General features: G+C 49.7%; 1 protein-coding gene across 10 annotated transcripts in view; it reads left to right on the forward strand.

The window, feature by feature from the left end:
- Positions 1-23,000, forward strand: part of ST3GAL4 (ST3 beta-galactoside alpha-2,3-sialyltransferase 4) — a 61,413-nt gene that overhangs the window by 23,727 nt on the left and 14,686 nt on the right. For 3 of the 10 annotated variants that reach the window (XM_033206183.1, XM_033206182.1, XM_033206185.1), the window contains exon 2: positions 3,324-3,402. The exons of 6 other annotated variants lie outside the window; for them this stretch is intronic. The gene's annotated coding sequence lies outside the window, so the exon portion shown is untranslated. Of the gene's footprint in view, positions 1-3,323; positions 3,403-7,360; positions 7,445-23,000 lie in introns of those variants that run through there. One more of the 10 variants, XM_033206192.1, reaches the window with a different exon arrangement.

The following is a 23,000-nucleotide window of genomic DNA, read 5'->3' on the forward strand; positions in this document are numbered from 1 at the left end:
GAAGTCTTCTATTGTACAGTACTACTGAGGCCAATTTATTCATCCCAGATTGTACTGCTTAAGATAATTCGAAGTGTCATTTAAACTTTTTTTCAGAAGTTGGTAAAATTTAAAATATTAATTGATTTTTTTCAATTCAGACACTCTCAACTGAGAGAAAAGGGTTCTTACAGAAGTATGAAATCTAGAACCCCTTCATAAGATTGTGTCTGGGATATTATGATTCTCTTTTGTGAGGGATCACTTTATGTACAAATGACTCAAAGTTAAGGATTTGTATGGCAGTTGAAGAGTCATATCTAGTCATTTTAGGTAGAAGATAGCCCAAACCACAGATCCAGACTGGCTAGGTGAAACACCTTTATGTATGTTGTTGCTGCATAAGATGAATAATTCAGTGTTATTGATAGAAAGGGTCAAAGTGGATCCTATTACCCACCAGTTGAGGGTGATACAAATGTCATGGTTATTCTTGGTCACATCTGCATCTGCACAGTGCCACGTTGAATGGTTATGGTTTCAATTGGAGTAGGAACAAAAAACATTTTTTGAATTTGATAAAATGACTGTATGCCATCATCAATTAGGGATGATTGGTTTTCTTTTTCTTTGAGACAGAGTCTTGCTGTGTCACCCAGGCTGGAGTGCAGTGGCGTGATCTTGGCTCACTGCAACCTCCACTTCCCAGGTTCAAGTGATTCTCCTGTCTGAGCCTCCCCAGTAGCTGGGACTACAGGTGCCCGCCACCAGGCCCGGCTAATTTTTTTTATTTTTAGTAGAGACGGGGTTTCACCGTGTTAGCCAGGATGGTCTCAATCTCCTGGCCTCGTGATCTGCCCGCCTTGGCCTCCCAAAGGGATGATTGGTTTTCTTTCCAAATATGACCTGAGCATTGATCTGTCCAATAAGCAAGATTATTATTTACTTTATATAGTGGATCTATTGAGGCATACAATTTTCCTGTAGCGTTTCCATTGAACCAATGTCTAGTTCTAGTAAGTTCTCTGATGATATGGTTGAGGCTTTCGTGGTCATGTTCTGATTTTATATGTGTCATATATAGGAGTCTAGTCTTCATAATCTGTGTCAAACCTAAGAATTTGATTACAGAGGGATTCTGGAACACTGCTTAGATTAGGCCCAGTTCCATTCATGTTTTCTGTGCGTAGAGATAAGTTACCATTCATGACATCAGTCATCGTTGTGGGCCATCCCTTTGCCTCTATTGCTTCTTCCCATTGCTACCCTGGTTGATCATAAATATTAGCCAACCTGCCAAGGGAAGAATACCAACCCTTTTCATAATGCCATTTTCCTGAATTGCTCACTCAAGTGTGTATGGGAACAGGTTCTAATATTAGTTTTGATTGTTTCCATTTGTCTAGAGGATGACGTAGCCAGCAGTTGCTTTGCTTAGTAGTGAGAATGGCTTCGTGTTGAGCAGTAGATCTTAGAGGATATTCAGTTTAAATAATGAAATTCCCTAACAAAAATAAAAGTGTGAACATTTTGTGCTAAAACCAAACAAAAACAAGTCTGAGTCAATGGAAGGGAGCCACATGGAGGCTTATTTCATTGTCTTAGGAAAGCTCTATTTCGTGATATCATCTACTTTTTTTTTTTGAGACGGAGTCTCGCCCTGTTGCCCAGGCTGGAGTACAGTGGTACGATCTCGGCTCACTGCAACCTCCGCCTCCCGGGTTCAAGTGATTCTCCTGCCTCAGCCTCCTGAGTAGTGGGACTACAGGTGCGCACCACTGCGCCCAGCTAATTTTTGTATTTTTAGCAGAGACAGGGTTTCACTATGTTGGTCAGGCTAGTCTGGAACTCTTGACCTCGTGATCCTCCCGCCTCAGCCTGCCAAAATGCTGGGATTATAGGCATGAGCCACTGTGCCCAGCCGATATCATCTACTTTTATGGAAGAATTTCTCTTGGGGATCCTTAATTTTATTTCTATTATTATTATTATTATTATTATTATTGAGACGGAGTTTCTCTCTTTTTGCCCAGGCTGCAGTGCAGTGGCACAATCTCAGCTCACTGCAACCTCCGCTTCCCGGGTTCAAGTGATTCTCCTGCCTCATCCTCCTGAGTAACTGAGATTACAGGAATCTGCCACCACACCTGTCTAATTTTTGTATTTTTTGTAGAGATTGGGTTTCACCACGTTGGCCAGGCTGTTCTCAAACTCCTGACCTCAGGTGATCCACCTGCCTCGGCCTCCCTAAGTGCTGAGATTACAGGCGTGAGCCACCATGCCCGGCCAGGTATCCTTAATTTTAAATCACATGTGGGTTGACAAGTCCGAAAGTCTAAGAGAGCTCTCATTAGCTGTGAAACACGTACCCAAGGTTCAAGATCCTGATGTTTTACTACAGTGAGAATAGTAAGAAGAAACTGGTGTAGTCTCTTTCAACAGGGCTCAAGGGCAGTTGTTCTCTGCTGTCTTTTACAAAAGAACTAGTCTTGGCTGGGCACAGTGACTCACGCCTGTAATCCCAGCACTTTGGGAGGCTGAGGCAGGCGGATGACCTGAGGTCAGGAGTTTGAGACCAGCCTGGCCAACATGGTGAAACCCCATGTCTGCTAAAAATACAAAAATTAGCCGGGTGTGGTGACGCATGCCTGTAATCCCAGCTACTTGGAAGGCTGAGGCAGGAGAATTGCTTGAACCCATGAGGTAGAGGTTGCAGTGTGCTGAGATTGTGCCACTGCACTACAGCCTGGGCGACACAGCGAGACTGTCTCAAAAAAAAAAAAAAAAAGACCCAGTTTCCAGATTCCAGGTCACAGAAGGTGGGATCATCAGTAGGCAGGTCACAGAAAGCCTCCTTCACCTGGTGGAATATACTTTGGCATAATACATCAAGGCCTTGCAGGATTGAGTCGTATCAGAGCCAACAGTACATTGGATAAATGAAGTTCTATTATGAAAGGCGCAAGTTGTTCAGTGTTTATTTCGTGAAGGGCCACTTTGTGTGTTCCCCTAGGGATTGATGTTCTTGCCATAAAGGTCGGTGGTAATTCTTTTGGCCAAGATAATCCAGTTGACTCTGTTAATTTAGCTCATTTTAGTTTTGTGATGCCATTTCTCCATTCAGCCTTTCCAGAAGACTGACAGTGATAAGGGCAATGATAGTGCCATTAGGTCTGTAAACTCTTATTTGGTGGATGACCTGTCAAATAAAGCGAATCGCCCTAGCACTAGAGACCTCCTCAGCAGGTAGGTGGGATTTCATCTCTCTGGAGCCTGAGCATCTCCAAAGAAGAGCTGGCTGATAGAGCTTCCCTGACCGGTGACCTCCACCCTCTTCTCTCCAGAGCTCTTTGCCCCAGCGGTATCTGCAGGAATGGAGGGAGCTGGCCAAAGCAGAGAGATTTTTACTCAGCCCCCATCCAGGTGAGCACACAACAGCCTTTTGTGCTTGGGCTGATGCGTGCATTTCTGTCTCTACATGCATGCCTGGAAGTGTGCAGATGAGTGTGTGAGAGGGTATATGGCCACGCATCCTTGCATAGACAAGAACATGGAGTGCACTTGTGCATGTGCACAGCCCCTCCCCACCCCAGGCCTGCTGCGGTGCTGCCCTGCCCCTGGCCGGGAGCTTGCCTCTGTTGGCTTTGAGACCCTGGCTTTGCACTGTGGCTTTGCTTTGCCTTAGAGACCAGCTGCTCCCCTGCTGTGGTCTCTCATAGTGGAGACTGATCCCTGGCCACCCATTCAGCTGCCTAAGAGCCCTGGGCCCAGTGTTCATCCCCCACCTCCCAAAACAGAGGTGTGTAGAGGTTCCCTGCCTGGAGTCCCAGCCCTGCCAGGGTGGAGAAAATGGGCACCAGTTACTGTGACGCATTCCGGCTCCATATGGATTTGGTTTGACAACAAAGCTCCCTCTGTGTGTTCCCAAGCCCCTTACATAACCGGGGGCTGTGGGCAGAGGAGGGAAGGAGGAGGAGGTGGAGATGGGAACCAGGAGACACCAGGATGGGATGGCTGGATAGAACACAGGGACCAGGAGGAGAGGGCAGGAGATGAGGGCCAGAGAGGAGCAGAGAGTGGGAGCAGGAGGGGAAAGTTCTGCTCTTGACCTCCCAGTTCTACCTCCTGCTTCCTGGGGAGGGGAGGGTGGAGTCCAGCCACCGACCTCTGCTTGTGGATGCTTTGTCTTCTTTTCTTTGGACCTTTCTCACCAGTCCTGGAAGGGCTGAGGAGGAGGCTGTGGGACCTGTCTGGGGTGAAGTGAGGTCAGGTGTTGGGCTGGACTTCGGAGGCTGGTCCTTGGCCCCAGCTTGTAACTGAATAAATGCCATTAAAAGGGGAATCAGTTCCTGACTTCCATTGCCTCCAGCCAGGTGCCAGCCCTGATTCCAGAACCCCTCTGACCACTCCTCTTGTGGTGCTCAGGGGGGCAGAATAACTGCAGCTTGTCCCTGTGCCCTGCCAGGCTGTTCCGGGGCCCCCTCCCAGCCCACTCATCCAGGGATGCAGCTCTGGCCTTGACCCACCCCCATCAGAGGGCCTGTGGCCCTGATCACCGCACGCCCTACTCCGTGATGAGACGTTCTCTGCTGAGCATCACTGACCCTGCAGCTGTCCAAATAGAGCAAGAAGCGAATGTTCTCTTTGGGGCACAGCTGGACTGGCAGCCCTGCAGGGTCAGGTGAGCTGCCAGGCCTTGGTGTGTTCTCGGGGGTGGGGGTAGGAGGATCCTGGGCCACGATCCCTTCAGCTTCTCCTGGGCTGAAGGAAATAGCCACGTAGGGGTGGCCAGGAGGATTTGGGCCAGGGGGCGCTCTGAGCTCTCCCAGCTTCGATTGGGGCCGGGACCCTGGGGGATGTGACCCTGGGGGATATGACCCTGGGGGGCGTGCTCTTCTGGGTGTTCCCAGGCTCTATGTCTGACTTGTGCCTCAGTGTCTGGGTTTTCTGGCACCAGGCTTCCTTAGGAAGAGCCTCTGGTTGTGCACCAGCCCTTAGGGTGGGTCTTATCCCAGGCTGCAGGGGACTGAGGGCTGAGCTCTTCCACCTTGAGAACAAGGATGGTTCCTCAGGGCTGGGAGGAGGAGGAGGCGCTGGCCAGGACCTTAGATTCCCCAGGGCTGTGGTTGGGGCCTCCCAGAAGATGGAGAAGCCAGGGTTCAGGCACTTGGCATGACCCCTGGCACCGCCTTCAGTTGATTTAGTGTCTCTGCCCCGGGGTATTCCATGGGACCCTGGGCTGGCTGCTGTGTGCAGAAGGGGGTGTGGGCCATAGCCCAGACCTGCTGAACAAGTTGTAGGCTCTGGAATCCTCTGTCCCCAGGCAGTGACCAGGCCGTGACAGGCCTGAGTCTGTCCCTCCCATCACTCCCCCAGGTGTGGGTGCAGATGACCGTGAGATTGCTAAAGCCTCAGGGCTTGAGCCCAGAAAGTGTGAGCAGGCTGGTGGGGCAGCTGGAGGAAGGCCTCGCAGCTTCCTGGATTTGGGTGCTGGTTGGGCTGGGAGGACAGTCCCTGTCACTGGGACTAGGCACAGGTGCGGAGAGGCTGAGATGGGCCCAGAGGGCAGTGAGTGTGTTATATGGTTGCTGGGCCAGGGAGTGCCCTCCATGGGGCAGCAGGCTCTACAGTACCCTTGGCCAAACGGCCACAGGCTGCCCCAGGACACTCCCCAGGTCTGCTGGGAACACACCTGTGGGGCTCATAGTTGTGGCTGGGTCTCCGGTCAGGAGCCAGAATCTTTCTGGGAGCTGAGCCTGGCTGGGCAGAGGGCGAGGAGCCCAGGGTTCCCCTTTCCCTGACTTTGGAGAAAAGAGGTCCCTGAGGGCTGGCACAGCCACTCCCTGCCCCTTAGAGGCTTTGGGCTGCCTGGTGATAGCTCCAGGGACCTGCAAGCTGACAAAGTCTCCAGGAGCCAGAGCTGGGGTGGAGGCTCTGGGCTGCCTGGTGATAGCTCCAGGGACCTGCAAGCTGACACAGTCTCCAGGAGCCAGAGCTGGGGTGGGAGGAACCCAGTGGGCCTGAGGGAGGTAGAGCAGTGGCAGCAGCTGAGCCCAGCCTCGGCCAGCCCTGAGGAATGGGGGAAAAGAGTGCCCCGGTTTAGGGGGGCCCTCAAGCCCCGGAAGCTGTATGTGGTTATGAGGGGCAGGGGCAGAGGGGAGGAGGTCTGAGAGCTGGGTGTATGTGTGTGGGGGGGTGAGTGTGTGTGTGTGTGACTCAGTGTGCCTAAGTATGGACTAGTGTGTTTGTGCTGGAGAAGGCTGTGTAGGTTACTGACATGGGAGGGCCTGTGTGAGCAGAAGGGAGCGGAGAGCTGCTGGAAGGGGCTCTCTGTGCCATCAGGCTCTGAGTGTGGATGCAGCTCTGCCTGTTCAGGCAGATTCACTGGAGGGGCTATTGCGCAGAGCCTGGGCCCTGGACACCTAGAAGGGCCCCTCCTCCCCTCGTCTTCCCTCCCTCATGGCCCACCTTTACTCTGAGGGGTGGACTCCCTGCTGGGGACAAGCTGGAGAGGAACTCTCTTGGCGCCTTCTCTGTTCCCAGGGACAGGCTGCTGCAGGTTGGAGGGCTTGCTTTTCCTGCCCACCCTCGTCTTCACCAAGTCCTCATCTGGGGGCCCTGCCCCACTCTCCCTTCCAGTGCAGGGCCCTCCCCTCTGGCAAGCCTGCCTCGCTACTCCCCGGCTCAACTCCTTTAACCCTGCTGGCTCCTAATGGGACTCATGGGACTTTAGGTGTGGACCCTCAGACCCTCAGCTGCACAGTTCCAGAAACTTGTTTATCAAGCGCCAGGCTGACCATGGTGCCCGTCTCAGTGCCCAGCAGATGTTCTGGTGGGGGAGGTGGGAGTGCAAGACCTGCCGAATGAGGGTTCCTTCCGGAAGGAGGCAGAGGAAAGGGGTTTCTGAGCCCAGATCTCCGATGCTCCAAGGCACTGAAAACCAGAGCTAAGAGCCTGAATTCAGAGGCTGTGCTGTGGGGCAGGGCTGGAATTTGTGGCACCTGTGTGGGGACCGCAGGGCTGAATGTTACCTTTGCTGTCCCTGCTCGGGGATTTTGGGGTTTGGATACAGTGTGTCACCTGCATAGGGAGCACTGTTCTGGAAGTGGACTCCGCTCAGGTGTGGGGAGCCTGCCTGTGGGGCACACCATGGACAGGAGGCTGGTGTCTGGTCAGGCTGAGGGATTTGTGTGCCAGCCCTTCTGGGAAGGCTAAATGGGGCGGAACTGGTCAGGGCCTGGCACAAACTCCAGAAAGTGCTACCCCCAGAGAGAGAGACATGGAGAGCCACCTCCCTAGGGGCCTCCTCCCCATCCCCTTCCACATGCCACCGCACCCCAGCAGTGTCCCTTGAGGCTGGGCCGTGGGTGGATCTGAGTCAGGGGCAGGGCAGAGTGGGAGTGGCAGTGCCTCTGCCTGCCTCCCTGGCCGTGGCAGGTCCTGTGTCACATATGGACCAGGAGAGGTGAGTATGACTGTGGTACTAGTGGGGGCAGTGGCTCAGGACCCCTCTCTTTGCTGGGCTGGGGCAGAGCTTGAATGGAGAGGGGCTGCCTTGTGCCTGGGAGGGGAGGGCCAGGTGTCGCTGGCACCTTCCGGGTCCTGAGTGCTTGCTCTGTGCCCAGCCCCTGCTGAAGCTGCAGACGTTAAATACCAGGATATGTTTTGAGACTCAGGACACCTTTGAGGACTTGCTGCTGTTATCTACATTTAAAAGACAAGGACTCTGAGGCTCTGAGAGGTTAAGTACCTGTTTCGGGTCACCTGGTCAGTTTCTGAGCTCCAGATGGCTCATCCCAAATTTCATGGGTGCATAGAGTATAGGGATTAAAAGTAGTTCTGGCTGAATTTTAGATCCTGGTTCCACTATTTTCAAGCTGTCTGGTCTTAGGACCCTCGATGTAGTCCCTCTTTGCCTCAGTTTCCCCATCTGTAAATGAGAATGAAAGAGTACTCCCCCATCAATTGGTTGAAAACTAGAGTGAGATTATGCACAGCAGCTGCAGCACAGCCCCAGGGATGATCTAAAAGTGAATTCAGGACAGGACGTGGTGGCTCAGGCCTGTAATTTCAGCACTTTGGGAGGCTGAGGTGGGAGGATCCCTTCAGCCCAGGAGTTTGAGGCCACCCTGAACAACATAGTGAGACCTCGTCTCAACAAAAAAAGTGAATCCAGTGGTGTCACTCTTTGTTATTAATGCCCTCTGGTGACATTCATGACACCCAAACGTAGAATCTTAGCTGTTAGGGTGGCCTGTGACATCTATACCATGTGTCCCCATGGCCGCCCTGGCACTCCCTCTCCTTCCTGGCTGTCTACCATTGCATGGGACTCCCTGCCTTGCACCCAACAAGCTCAGGGTGGTCTTGGGCACTTCTCTCAGTCTGGAACCTTCTGTTGCCTACCCCATGTTCCCATGGCTGCCTTTCATGTAGGCCTCTGGTTTATAGCCAGCTCCTCGGAGGCATGGTTCTAACCCCCCAGTGGCTAAGGGCTGGCCCTTACTCTCTGCCCCCATGCCCTGTGTTAGTGGTCCTGTGGTTGTCATTGTCCCGTCATCTCCACCATATCCTGTTTGCTGTCTGTCTGTGTCCCCCAAGGGTGAACGCCATGAGTGCAGGCGTGTCACCCTGTTTCTCTCCTGCCACGGTGCTCGAGTCAGTGCCCTCCCTGCTTTCATTCTGCCGGCAGGCCTTGTGGCTCCTGTTTCTGCTGACCTGTCCAGCCTCATGGTCTGGGGAGGCCTTGGGGTCCCCAGGCTGGGCTGGGACAGGGGTATTATTCCACTAGCCCTTCTGTGGAGCAAGTAGGGAAGGAGTGATGTGACCTCCGTGGCTCTCCTGGGACCACACAGGTTAGTCCTGTGGGTGACCTCACTTCAGAGAGGGCTGGCCAGCTGTCCCGGACTTAGGAAGTGGGTATAAAAGTTGACTGGAGCCAGCTCTGCAGAAGCCACACCTGCTCATGAGAAGGATATTGTTGTGAGTACAGGGGAAATGGCATGGAGAAAGACAAACATTGATGGGTGGCTCTGCCAGCTTCCCCTGGGGTGCTTCTGGCAATGCCCAGGCCTGTGCACACCCAGATCTTTGCACTGTGCTCTTTTAACTTGGAGAGGAGAGGAGAGGAGGAAGTTAGCTGCTCTGAATGGTGTTGCTGCTAATCTCTACAACACTTTCCTGTAAATTAGGAAAGGGAATGCACCCCCCGACCTCTCTCTCCCCCGCCCCGTTGGAGAAGCCCTGCACCAGAGCATACAGTTTGGCAAGCAGGGGGAGGGCTGGAGCCCAGCCTCACTTGCCACCCTGGCCAGGCCGTGATTGCGCAGGGTACATACTGTGGCTGGTGCTCTGCCACTGCTGTTTCTGTCCTCAGGGTAGGACACAGGTAGGCAAGTAGGGCCTGTCAGTGAGAGGCGCAGGGGATGCGTGTTCTAGGGTCTGAGATCGGCTGCTTCCATTTCAGTAATTGTCTTTGGAGCTACATTGTCTGCTCATACAACCTCCCTTCAAGATAGTGCCATTGTTTAAATCCCATTTACCCAGAAGAAAACCTGAGACGTGGAAGGCCGTTCGCACTCACTCACAGCAGTGATGGTTGGTCCAGAATTCATATCCAAGTGTGAGATTTCAGTATTTTTTTTTTCTTCCTCTCTTTTTTAAATCAAATTTTATTTGAAAGGGTATCACAGTCACCGGTTTGAAAAAGGTAAGCAGGCCAGGTGTGATGGCTCACACCTTTAATCTCCGCATTTTGGGAGGCAGAAGCAGGCGTGTCAGTTGAGCCCAGGAGTTTGAGACCAGCCCGTTCAACGTGGTGAGACCCCAGCTCTCCAAAATTTCCAAAACCAGCTGGTCGCGGTAGTATGCACGTGTGGTCGCAGCCACTGGCGAGGCTAAGGTGGACGGGTTACTTCAGCCTGGTGGGTGGCTGCAGTGAGCCGAGACTGGGCCTCTGCTCTTCAGTCTGGGCTTATACAGAGCAAGACTGTCTCAAAAAAATAAAAATAAAAAAATAAAGGTAAACAGTACAGATGGGAATATGAGCATAAGTCATTCTCATTCCAGACCTCTGGTCCCCAGGACTTTTCTCTTGAGAGGCCATAGCCTTTGTTTTGCATCCTTCTGAGTAAACCTATTCGTGTACAGACATATCTGGGTATGCATGTAACTGTTTTGTGAAAGTGCATTTGGAGATATGGATATCATTGTTTTGCACCCATCTTAAGTTTTGATACTGTGGACACTATGTTTTGGAGATTAGATGATACCAGCACTTGGCATAGGTTTGCACCCTCTTTTTCACAGCTGCATAGTGTTTCCTTGCCTGTGAGTAGATTTCAAGTTCTTTCCATCTTTTTTTTTTTTTTGAGACGGAGTTTCGCTCTGTTGCCCAGGCTGGAGTGCAGCGGTCACATCTCTGCTCACTGCAAGCTCCGCCTCCCGGGTTTACACCATTCTCCTGCCTCAGCCTCCCGAGTAGCTGGGACTACAGGCACCCGCCACCTCGCCCAGCTAGATTTTGTATTTTTTAGTAGAGACAGGGTTTCACAGTGTTAGCCAGGATGGTCTCGATCTCCTGACCTCATGATCCGCCCGTCTCGGCCTCCCAAAGTGCTGGGATTACAGGTTTGAGCCACCGCGCCCGGCCTCTTTCCATCTTAAGCTCTTAGAAAAAGTGCTGTTGAAGATCTTGATAGACAAGTCTCTGTGCAAATGTAGGAAACTTTTTAGAATGAAGTTCTGGCCATGGGCCAAATTCCCTCCGCGAGGTGGCCCTAGTTTTCACTTCCTTATACATCCATGAGAGCTCAGGCCCCTTGTGTTCTGCTGTTATGATGAGTGAAATACAATGTCTCCATCACGCTGGAATTTGTAGATGTAGATGACCATAGTTTCTTATTTGCCATTCATTTCTTTACATTCAGGTAAATATTCATGTTATTTGCCTATTTTATTTTATTTTATTTTATTTTATTTTATTTTTTTGAGACAGTCTCGCTCTGTCTCCCAGGCTGGAATGAAGTGGCTCAATCCTGGCTCACCGCACCCTCCACCTCCTGGGTTCAAGCAATTCTCCAGCCTCAGCCTCCTAAGTAGCTGGGATTACAGGCACCCACCACCACGTGGGCCTGGCTAATTTTTGTATTTTTAGTAGAGGCGGGGGTTTCACCATGTTGGCCAGGCTGGTCTCGAACTCCGTATCTCAAATGATCCACCTACCTTGGCCTTCCAGAGTGCTGGGATAACAGGCGTGAGCCACTGCGCCCAGCCCTTTGCCTATTTTTAAATTAGGTTTCTTGTTTTTTTTTTTCTTTCTAATTTACATGAACATGTTATAGGCTCAGGGAATTTACTGATATGTATAGGTTGCAAATGTACTTTAGTTTTTCAGTTGTCTTTTTTTTTTTTTTCTTTTGAGAAGGAGTTTTGCTCTTGTTGCCCAGGCTGGAGTGCAATGACACGATCTTGGCTCACTGCAACCTCCACCTCCTGGGTTCAGGCAATTCTCCAGCCTCAGCCTCTTGAGTAGCTGGGATTACAGGTGCGCACCACCACGCCTGGCTAATTTTTGTATTTTTAGTAGAGACAGGGTTTCACCATGTTGGCCAGATCGGTCTCTAACTCCTGACCTCAGGTGATCCACCCGCCTCGGCCTCCCACAGTGCTGGGATTACAGGCGTGAGCCACCATGCCCGGCCTCAGTTGTGTTTTAAGTGTTTCATTTGCCTTCTCTCTACTCCTCCCTCTCTCTCGTGCACTTGCTGTCTCACTTACATTTTATGTAGATGAATATATTCATCTTTCTTTGTTTAGCTTCTCAATTTATATTTCTTCACTATCTCTATTAATATGAAAATATTTCATCTATATAAATATTAATGTAACAGACTTGCATGTGATAATCTGCCGGGTTGAACAAATGGGAATATTATCTCTCATATGATGTTAGATTTTTCTCCTTTAAGAAATAAAGTATTACAAGTATAGAACCAAAGACATGCCCTGTGACCTCTTTTATTCTTCCCAATCTCCCCAGAATACAATTATCACTCGAAGTTGGGTGTATACCTGTATTTTATTCTTTCATCATACACACAAGCACACACTGTTTACACACATAAATAGTATTGTTTTGGACTAATACTTTGTTTTTGCAACACCTTTTAACATAAGTTTTTACTTTTAGTATTTTATTTAAGACAGGATCTTGCTCTGTCACCCAGACTGGAGTATAGCGGCTTGATCGTAGCTCACTGCCACCTCCCATCTCCTGGGCTCAAGTGATCCTCCCACCTCAGCCTCCTGAGGAACTGGGATGATGACATTCATAAGCCACCAAGCCCAGCTAAGTTGTTTATTTTGTTTTTTAGTTTTTAAATAAAGATGAAATCTTGCTGTGTTATCAAGGCTGGTCTCAATCTCTTGGGCTCAAGCAATCCTCCTGCCTTGGCCTCCCGAAGTGCTGGGATTACAGGCATGACTTGAAAAAGTTAATATTTATGTCTTCAAGTTTATCCCAGTTGACCCATATGGATTGATTTCTTCAGTTTACGTGGCTGTATAGTATTCAGTTTCATGAATGTAGCACAGTGTATCTAGCCATGGCTATACTGATGATAGTTGTTTCCAGTTTTTTTGCTATTGCAGCACTGCCTGATAAATATCCTGGAGTGGGTTGTACTTATATACTTGAAAAGGGAATTACCAGATTGTAAAATATGCATATCTTCAGCCTCACTCGATATTGTGAAGTGCTCCTCTAAGCCTTTGTGTCAATTTGTACTTCTACCAGCAATGTGGAAGGAAATGATCCTTGGTTTTAGTCTGTATTCCCTGGTCATGAGTGAGCTGCAGCATCTTTTCATATGTCCATCAAGTGTTGGGGTTGAATCTGTGAATTGCCTTTTTGCGTTCTTTGCTTTTTTTTTTTTTTTTTTTTATTCCTTTGATGGTTTTGGTGGTTGTTATGGTAAAACACACAAGCACAAGCTTATATTTACCATCTTAACCGTTTTTGTTTGTATAATTCAGTGGCATTAAGCACTTTCGGAATGTGCCACCATCCATCTCCAGAACTCTCTTCATCTTGCCAAACTGAAACATCCTACCCGCTAGTCAAAAACTCCTCATTTCCGTCTCCCCCCAGCCCTTGGCAGCCACCATTCTGCTTTCTGCGTCTATGAGTTTGACTACTTTGAGTATCTCTTATAAGTGGAATGATGCAGGACTTGTCTTTTCGAGACTGGCTTATTTCACTTTGCATAGTACCTTCAAGGTTGATCCATACTGGTAGCAGAATTTCCTTTCTTCAGGCTGGATAATATTCCATTGTATGCACAGACCACATTTTGTTGATCTGTTCATCCACTGATGGACACTTGGGGGATTGCCTCCACATTAGCTATTGCGAAGTCAATAATGCTGCTATGAACATGGGTGTACAGATATCTCTTTGACATCCTGGTTTCAAATATTTTGGAAACATACCCAGAAGTGCAATTGCTTGATCCTGTCCGTCCCTTGCTTTTCCCTTTGCTTACTTGTTTTTGTTGTTGTTTTATGGGAGTGCTGATATATTCAAGTATTTGTTGATGACGTGCATTATGCCTGACTTACTCAAAGCATGATGTCTTGAGAACTTGGCAGCCCTGTGCCTGCTGAGTGGTGGACCAGCTCTGAAAAGGTCTGTTCTGGAATGGGGGTGCTGCTTTGGAGAGCGATTAATCAGGGGCTTGGGTGCTGACTCTAGGAGGTGCGGCACTTGGAAAGACAGAGTGTGACTTCCCCAATGTGGTCGCCTTCCTTTTCCTCACCCCTTCTCCCACATAACCCCAGCAGTGAGCCCTTGAGTCTGGCTCAGTAGGTGGATCTGCATTCAGTGCAGGGCAGAGCCTGGGTGGCAGTGCCTCTCCTTGCCTCCCTGGCTGCCGCAAGGTCCTGTGTAGCATATGGTGTGGACCCAGCAGCCAGGAGGAGGAGCCTGAGTGTGGTTGGGGTCGTGGTGGGGCCAGTGGCAGTGGATCTCTCTCGTTGATGGGCTGGGCCAATGCTTGAATGGAGAAGGGCTGCCATGTGTCTGGGGAGGGCAGAACTCAGTGTCACTGACACCTTCCAGATACAGAGTTCTCGCTCTGTGTTTGGCCCATACCTAATGTTGTGAAGTTGAAATACTGGGGTGTGTTTTGAGGCTCAGAACACCTGTGATAACTTGGTCATGTGTTTATATATACACATATATATACGTATATATACACAATACACACACACATATATATACACACACACATATATATATACATGCACAATTATTTTCCTTAACACCACTGACCTAAAGGCAGTTACCCGTAATTTACAGATGAGGAATCTGAGGCTTTTGAGATTGTCAAGGTCACCTGGCCAGTGACTGGAATAGCCCATGGGTCTGAGTCCGTAGCCCTTTTCACTGGCTCCTGGAGGCCACGTGTACCTTGCGCTTCCTGGGGCTTGGTCCTGGGGTTTCATTTCAGGTTGACCCTCTTTAGGAGGAAATAAGTAGGGAGGAAGGAGATTTCCTGGTATTAGGGTGTCCTCAAGCCTGCAGCTCTCCTGGGACTGCACGGAGTTTATTGTCTGACATCAGTGACGTGGTACAGCAGACGTGGAGCTGGTAAGTGGTTAAGATCAGTCGGACATGACAACCCCAGTTCTGCAGAAACCACATCATTTGCCTGGGGAGAAAGGGGGTCCTTGTGAGCTCATCAACATGCATTTGGCAGAAAGTGTGCTGGCTCTGCCAGCTTCCAGTATAAGCTTCTAGCAAGCCCCTTGTGCCTTAGACGCCCAGGTCTTTTCAAAATAAACCTGGCGTGTTTTAACTTGATGAAACTTTCTGCTCACAGTCATCTTATTGTTTGCTGATGAATTCAGACCTCCATTCATTTAAATATTTGTCAATTATCTACCATGTGTCAGGCATTACATTTAGTGCTGGAGATACTATGGGACATAAGAAGTCCCTGCTTGCTCAGAGTGTGCAGTCTAATTGATACTTGGAACAGTGTGGTTTAACTGCCACAAAGAAAATAAAGCAGCAGGATGTGACAGAGCTGGATGTGGGGAGTGAGGGACTGGGTAGTCTGAACCCCATGCAGGGAGAAAACTGTGGCCGGGAGGAGAGGAGGCCGGAAGAAGGGTCTGGGCTTGGGTCCCAACCACTGATTCCAGATGTCTCAACATTTATAACATGACCAACTCCTGTTCTTTTTTTTTTTTTTTTTTTGAGACAGGGTTTCCCTCTGTCACCCAGGCTGGAGTGCAGGGGTCGATCATAGCTCACTGCAGCCTCGATCTCCTGGACTCAGGGGGTCCTCCTGTATCTAGGACTACAGGTGTGTGCCCCCACACCCAGCTAATTGTATTTTTATTTTTGTAGAGATGGGGCAGGGTCTGCAGTCACATGCCTTGCAAGTGGCAGAGACAGGGTTTAGTCTCAGTAGCCAGTGCCTAGGGCACAGGTCTTGGCCAGAAGAGAGAAGGCTCAGGCGAACCAGTTTCATCGGACCTGCTTGATAACTCAAACATGGCTGCCCAACTGTGCGGTCTCTGGCAGGGTATGTGAGGTGGGTAGCTGGGTGGCCCGCCCCTTGCAGGCACTGGGGCAGCATATCAGGGGATCAGGAAGAGTTGGGTTGAGGCAGGGTAGAGGTGATTGTGTAGGCTGGGGAGGAGCAGTGTCAACCTTGAATGTGTTTCCGTACCCAGGGGCCAGATGGCCCAGGAGGAGGGGGATGGAGGCAGGGGGAAGAATGAGGTCTTTTTGACTTTGATGTGCTTTGACTGCAAGTCAGAATGAACGGGACACCCCCACAGGCATCTCAGCCCTAATTTAGCCTTTCTGACGTGGAGCCTTGGGAACCTTGGGAACCGACGAAGCTTAATAAACTCTCCTGGTGCTTCCAGCAGGCACTTGAGGGTGGACACCACTGTCTTTGGGTCATAGGAAGTGTGAGCTAGTAGGAATCCTGGAGATTTTTTAGCGCAACAGTGTCCAGTCAAAATAGAATGGGAGCCAGAAATATAAGCCACATGTAATTTTAAATTACTTTTAAAACATTTAAATTTAGCCATGGTTTTAAAAGGTAAAAATCAATAGGTGAAATTCATTTTAATATTTTAACCCAATATAGCCAAAATCTTGGCATTTCAACATGGGATGAGTATAAAATAATGAAGGTGATATTTTATTCTTTTTTTGTGTGTGTGGTACTAAATCTGTGAACCCTAGTGTGTATTTCCCACTTAAAGCACATGTCAGTGTAGACTGGCCCCATTGCAAATACTCAGTGGCCACATGGGGCTGGGGTGACCAAGTGGGATGTGATGGGGCTGGTGCAGTCCACCATTCTCATGACAGGCATCTGGGGTCAGCGAGGCAGGGCACTGGCTGTGCTGGTGGGAAGCCAGATTCCAGCCCCAGACATCAGAACCTTTGGCTTTGGATCCTTGGGGTGGGTGCGTTGCTTCTGGGAGGCAGGAGTGCCTGGGAGCCCCTGACCAGGACCTGGGGCAGGTCCACACAGGCCCTGGATTTCTCCTGTATCCTGAGCCTGGCCCTGCTTTCTTGTCTCCCACCTCGTCACGCTGGCTTCAGCTTTCTCACCCTGAGAAGGGAATTCAAAGCCTCTGTCCCTCCCAGACAGACACCAGGATATGATTTTCTTGTTTCTTTTCTTTTTGTTTGAGATAGGATCTCACTTGGTCTGGAGTGTAGTGGCCTGATCTCAGCTCACTGCAGCCTCTACCTACCGGGCTTAAATGATCGTCCCACCTCAGCCTCTGAAGTAGTTGGGATTACAGGCACATGCTACCATGCCTGGCTGATTTTTGTATTTTTTGTAGAGATGGGGTTTCACCATGTTGCCCAGGCTGGTCTCGAACTCCTGACCTCAAGCAATCTGCCCTCCTCGGCCTCCCAAAGTGCTGGGATTACGGGCATGAGCCATGGGGCCCTGCCCTGGGTATGATTTTCAAGTGGTTGGTGTCTTGTGACTGGCAGCTGATACACGGGTGATACAATGTTTCTATACAGGAGTCTGCAGTGCCAGGCTGCAGGGGCGGATGCGGGGGTAGCCTGTGGAGCCCGAGGGTGGGAACAGAGAGCGCCTTTTGCTGTAGGTGGAAGCCTGTCTGGCTCCTTTCCCTCAAAGGTCAGACAGCCTGAGAGATGTTTCCATCCTCCCATGCGTGGCCCTGAGGCAGTTAGCTGGTCAGTTACTCACTGTGCTCTCTGCCGACTCTAATGAGCCAGGAAGCCTCCCCATGCCCAGGCGTGCCGTGATCACAGTGTTCAATGATGGGGTGAGGCTGCAGTGTCCAGCCAGGGGCTGTGCCACAGGGGCCAAAGGATATCTGACTGTCACTGCCTCTTCCATTCTGTTCCACCGTCACTGGGGCGATGCCATCCGATGAACAGATCCATTTATTAACTCAACATGTTTTTATTGAGAGCCCACTGGGTGCCGGGCACTATTGTCGACACGGGCGATAAAGCAGCAGGCAAAACAAGAGAAACATCTTTGCAAGCAGGGACCGGGACCTGCAGTGTTGGGTGTGGAGTTGTTGCTGGGAAGTAGAGAAGCTGAGTAAACAGCTGGATGGAGAGCGATAGCCAAGCCCCTGTCTAGAGAAAAGCATTGTAGACTGAGTGAACAGAAGTCACAAATGCCCAGAGGAGGGAGCATGCCTAGCTAGCCCCCTAGACCTGGTGAGGCTGGGTGTGTGCTGGGCAGTGATACGGTGTGACTGTGTCCCCACCCAAATCTCATATTGAATTGTAGCTCCCATAATTCCCATGTGTCATGGGAGAGACCTGGTGGAGATAATTGAATCATGGTGGCGGTTTCCGCACGTTGTTCTCATGGCGGTAAGTCTCACGAAAGCTGATGATTTTGTAAGGGGTTTCCCCTTTCATGTGGCTCTCCTTCTCTCTCGCCTGCTGCCATGTAAGATGTACCTTTTTTCTTCTGTCATGATTGTGAGGCCTCCCCAGCCATGTGGAACTGTGAGTCCATTAAACTTCTTTTTCTTTATAAATTTCCCAGTTTTGGGCATGTCTTTATCAGCAGCATGAAAACAGACTAATGCAGGCAGCCTGCGTTGGGAGGATTTGGGCAAGGAGGGAGGAGGTGCTGGCCAGTAGACCTCGTGTGTCTCTGTGGGTCACAGTAAGGACCCGGACTCTCCCCGTGAGAAGAGGAGCCCATGGAGGTTTTGGAGCTGAGGAGGAGTTTTACAGATGACCGGTCTGTTCTGGGGACTTGCAGTTAGTGGACCATCTGTATTCAAGTGTTGATTGGGTGGTTTCTAACCCTGTGGGAGAACTCCCCAGCCTGTACTCTGCTCTCACTGTACCTGGCAGTTGTATTAATGACGTTAACTGCACAGTCCAGCTTGAGTCCCCTGTAGAACGTGGGCAGTGGACACTAAGCCAAGAGGAATCGCTGTGGGTTGGCAGACACAGTGGAGACTCACTCCTGGACAGGCTGTGATGTGTGGAAGCAGGTACAGCCCAGGCCGGCGCTGAGGTTTAGCAGGGAAGCCAGAGGAGTCCGTAGCCCGGGAGACCTGGCCTATAGTGGAGAGAGTGAGTCTGTGCCAGTGGTGGGATGTGGCTGCAAAAAATGGTCAGATTCATGGAAGTCTGTTATCCAGCTGGCAGGCGTTAGTGATCCCACAAATAGAGCTGTGTGTCTTGAACACGCACTCAGAGCTTCCAGAGAGCACCTGGGCTGTGGGGGCTAGAGACTGTGTCTTGTGTGGAAGTGTGGCTGAGAAGGGGCTCGACAGGCTCTTCGTCACTGTGTGGAGCCTTTGAAGGACTTGGATGTGCTCGAAGCCCCTTCCCCTAATTGCTGTATAGGGCAGGGTGGACATCCCAGGGATCATGGAGGCTAGGGAGCCAGTCTGCACAGGATGGTTTTAGAAGCCATAGGATATGGAGGTTCTGGGTGAAGGAGCTAGAATTCCAGCCCCAGCTCCACTCCTCACGAGCTGTACAACCTAGGCCCGTTACTGACCCCTTTCTCACCTTAGTTCCCTGGCTCTACAATGGAGGTAATTATCATGTTGAACCCACCGGGTTGAGATCTTATTTAATACTTGCACGGCCCTTAGAAGCATCTAGCACAGTGGTTCTCAGCATTTGGAAATGTCTGGAAACATTTTGTCACACCTGAGAAGAGGGATTTCCTACTGGTGTCTAGCGGGTAGAGGCCAGAGCTGACTGCTAAACATCCCATAATACACAAGACAGACCCCGCAGCAATGAACTGTCTGGCCCCCAAAGTCAGTGGTGCAGAGATTGAGAGATCCTGGTTTCGCGTTTAGAGCGTGCAGTACATTTCAGTTGTTAATGGAACATGCAATACATCTTTATTCACATGTTATTACTTATTTGTCAGATGTTTATAAAACATCTGCTACATACTTGGCAGTTTAATGGAATCTGCAGATTCAAAAAAGTTCCTGACCACAGAGGTCATTTAGGCAAGCTAGGAAAGCACAGAATTATATAACACAAAATTACATTATACCATAAAGCATATTCCCACTTACTCTGGTGGGCTCTTGGTATAAAAATGTCTCCAATCTCAGAGGTCATGGGATAGTGGGCAAGACATGAAAAGCTCATATAATATAAAATTATGTTATCTCTAAGTGCTGAAATTAAGGTATAAACAATGTTTCATGGGAACCAAAACATCAGTCATTTGGAAGTATAGGTCAAACCTTCATAGGAGAGGAACCATTTGAGCCAGATGTTGCCAGAGTGGGATGGTCTCAGTGAGCAGGATGTGGAGGGTTAGGATGTTATCTTAGTCTGTTTTGTGCTGCCATTACCACCAAGTAGGTCATTTATAAGGAGCAGAAGTTTATTTGCCTCACAGTTCCAGAGGCTGGGATGTCCAAGATCTAGAGGCCACATCTGGTGAGGGTCTTCTTGCTGCATCATCTCACGGCAGACGGAAGAAGGGCAAGGTGGAGAGAGAGAACAGGAAGGGATCTCATTGTCCTTTTATAAGGAACCCACTCCAGGGCCGGGCGCGGTGGCTCAAGCCTGTAATCCCTGCACTTTGGGAGGCCGAGACGGGTGGATCACGAGGTCACGAGATCGAGACCATCCTGGCTAACACGGTGAAACCCCGTCTCTACTAAAAAATACAAAAAACTAGCCGGGCGAGGTGGCGGGCGCCTGTAGTCCCAGCTACCTGGGAGGCTGAGGCAGGAGAATGGCGTGAGCCCGGGAGGCGGAGCTTGCAGTGAGCTGAGATCCGGCCACTGCACTCCAGCCTGGGCGACAGAGCGAGACTCTGTCTCAAAAAAAAAAAAAAAAAAAAAAAAAAAAAACTGCTACTATTCTGTTCTTTTTCAAGGTGCACTGATTTCATATTGGTCAGACACAAATGTTTTACAATCAGCTTATACAGTTAACACAGTTATCACAGTGGTCCAGAGGTGATGTACATCCTCAGCTTATGAAGATAACAGGATTAAGAGATTAAAGACAGGCATAAGAAATTATAAAAGTATTATTTGGGAACTGATAAATGTCCATGAAATCTTCACAATTTATGTTCCTCTGCCGCGGCTCCAGCCAGTCCCTCCGTTTGGGGTCCCTGACTTCCCACAGCACTCATGGCCTACTCTTATGAGACCCCACCTCACAACATTGTTACATTTAGGATCAAGTTTCTAGCACATGAACTTTGAGGGACACATTTAAACCATAGCATTCTGCCCCAGTCCCCAAAATGTATGTCCTTGTCACATGCAGAATACATTTGCTTCTTACCTATAATCCCAAATTCTTATTTGTTTCAGCACCACATTAAAAGTCCAAAGTCCACAGTCTCCTCTAAGTCAGCTGTGGGTGAAACTCAAGGCATGGTTCATTCTGAAGCAAATTCCCCTCCAGTCATGGGCTGTGAAATCAAGCATGCCTGTCTACAGTGATGGGACAGGCATAGGACAGGTATTCCATTCCAAAAGGGAGAGATAGGCAAGAAGAAAGGGGCAACTGGTCCAAACAACTCCAAAAACCCAGCAGGGAAAATAATACTAAATCCCAACTTGTCCAATAATCTTTTTCGACTCCATGTCCTGCCTTCCAGACACACTTGGGTAGGGACCTGGGCCCCCAAGGCTTCCAGCAGCACTGCTTCTCTGGCTTTGCTGGGCTCATTCCATGCAGCAGCTCTCACAGGTTGAAGTCTTGTGCCTGCATCTCCCCCAGGTTGCTGTTGCACACTGGTAGCTCTGCAGTTGTGGGGTGTCAGGACGCCCTTACTCCCGCAGCTCCACTAGGCTTCCTGGGGACTCTGAGCAGCTCTGACTCCACAGTTCTGCTGGGCATTGCCCTACAGAGGGCTCCCTGGTTGTGGCTCTGCCCCTGCAACAAGTCTCTGCCTGGGTCCCCAGGCTGTCTGCAGTATCCTTTGAAGTCTAGTTGGAAGGAGCCAGGCCCATAGCCCTTGCATTCTGTACTCCAGTGGCATTAGGACCATGTGGATGCCACCAAGACTCACCACTTGCACCTTCTAGAGTGGTAGGTCAAGCTGCATCTGGGCCCATTTGAGCCATAGCTGGGGAGGCCGAGGAGCACTGTGCCCAAATGTGGGAGCAGAGACTTGAGGTGGCCCTGGACAGTGAGCCACAGGTCCTGCGGGTTCCCAAGACATGGCTTTTGATATAGTTACTTCCTTCAGATTTTGGCACTCCAGGGTTGTGATCACAGGTCATCTTTGCAGTGCCTTTGGGATCATTCTCATTTTCTTGATGAATAGCCTCTGGCTTCATTCTTATTGTACTAATATTCCTATCAAACAGTGTCTCTGGCCAATACTAACTCCTTATCAAGTGGTCCATACTAATATTCTTATCAAACTATCAAATGGTAACATGCCTGCACCCTTGTTTTCCTCTCCTGAAAGCTCTTTCTCTACTACAGGGCCAGTCTCAGAATCCTTCCAGTCTCTAAGTTCTGTTTTGCTTTTCGTTATAAATTCCCTCCCTCCCTCCCTCCCTCCCTTCCTTCCTTCCTCTTTCTTTTCTTTCTTTTCTTCTTTTTTTTGAGATGGAGTCTCCCTCTGTTGCCCAGACTGGAGTTCAGTGGTACGATCTCAGCTTACTGCAACTTCTGTCTCCCGGGTTCAAGCCATTCTCCTGCCTTAGCCTTTAATAGCTGGGATTTCAGGTGTGTGCCACCATGCCCAGCTAATTTTTTTGTATTTTTAGTAGAGATGGGGTTTCATCATGTCAGCCAGGCTGGTCTCGAACTCCTGACCTCAAATGATCGCCTACCTCAGCCTCCCAAAGTTCTGGGATTACAGATGTGAGCTACTGCACCCAACCCTGCTTTTCTTTATAAATTTCATCTTTAAATTATTTATTTCTTCTCACATTTTACAGTTAAAATAAGTATACAGTTAAAATAAGTCATAGAGCAACCCAGATGCTTTGCTGCTTAGATATTTCTTCCACCAAATAGCCTAGTTTATCACTCTTAAGTTCTGCCTGCTATACAGTTTGAGGACTTGGACGTAATGTAGCCACATTCTTTGCTGCTTTATAACAAGGATGACTGTTATGTCAGTTTCCAGTACGTTAATCTTCAGATATAGAGACCTCATCAGAATCCCCTTTACCATCCATATTTCTACCACCATTCTGATCACAACCACTTAGTTTAAGAAGTTTCAGACTTTCCCTACAGATCTTCTAATCCCTCTTTATTGCCTGCCTCCCTCCCTCCCTCCCTCCTTTTCTCCCTCCCCTCCCTCCCTCTCTGCTCTCTCTCTCTTCTTCCTTTCCCTCCCCTCCCCTGCTTTCCTCTCCCCTCTCCTGCTTTCCTCTCCCCTCCCCTGCTTTCCTCTCCCCTCCCCTGCTTTCCTCTCCCCTCCCCTGCTTTCCTCTCCCCTCTCCTGCTTTCCCCTCCCCTCCCCTGCTTTCTCCTCCCCTCTCCACTTGTTGGCACCAATTTT

This window comes from Trachypithecus francoisi, unplaced genomic scaffold, assembly GCF_009764315.1.
Source record: "Trachypithecus francoisi isolate TF-2019V2 unplaced genomic scaffold, Tfra_2.0 Lachesis_group8, whole genome shotgun sequence".
Lineage (NCBI taxonomy): Eukaryota > Metazoa > Chordata > Mammalia > Primates > Cercopithecidae > Trachypithecus > Trachypithecus francoisi.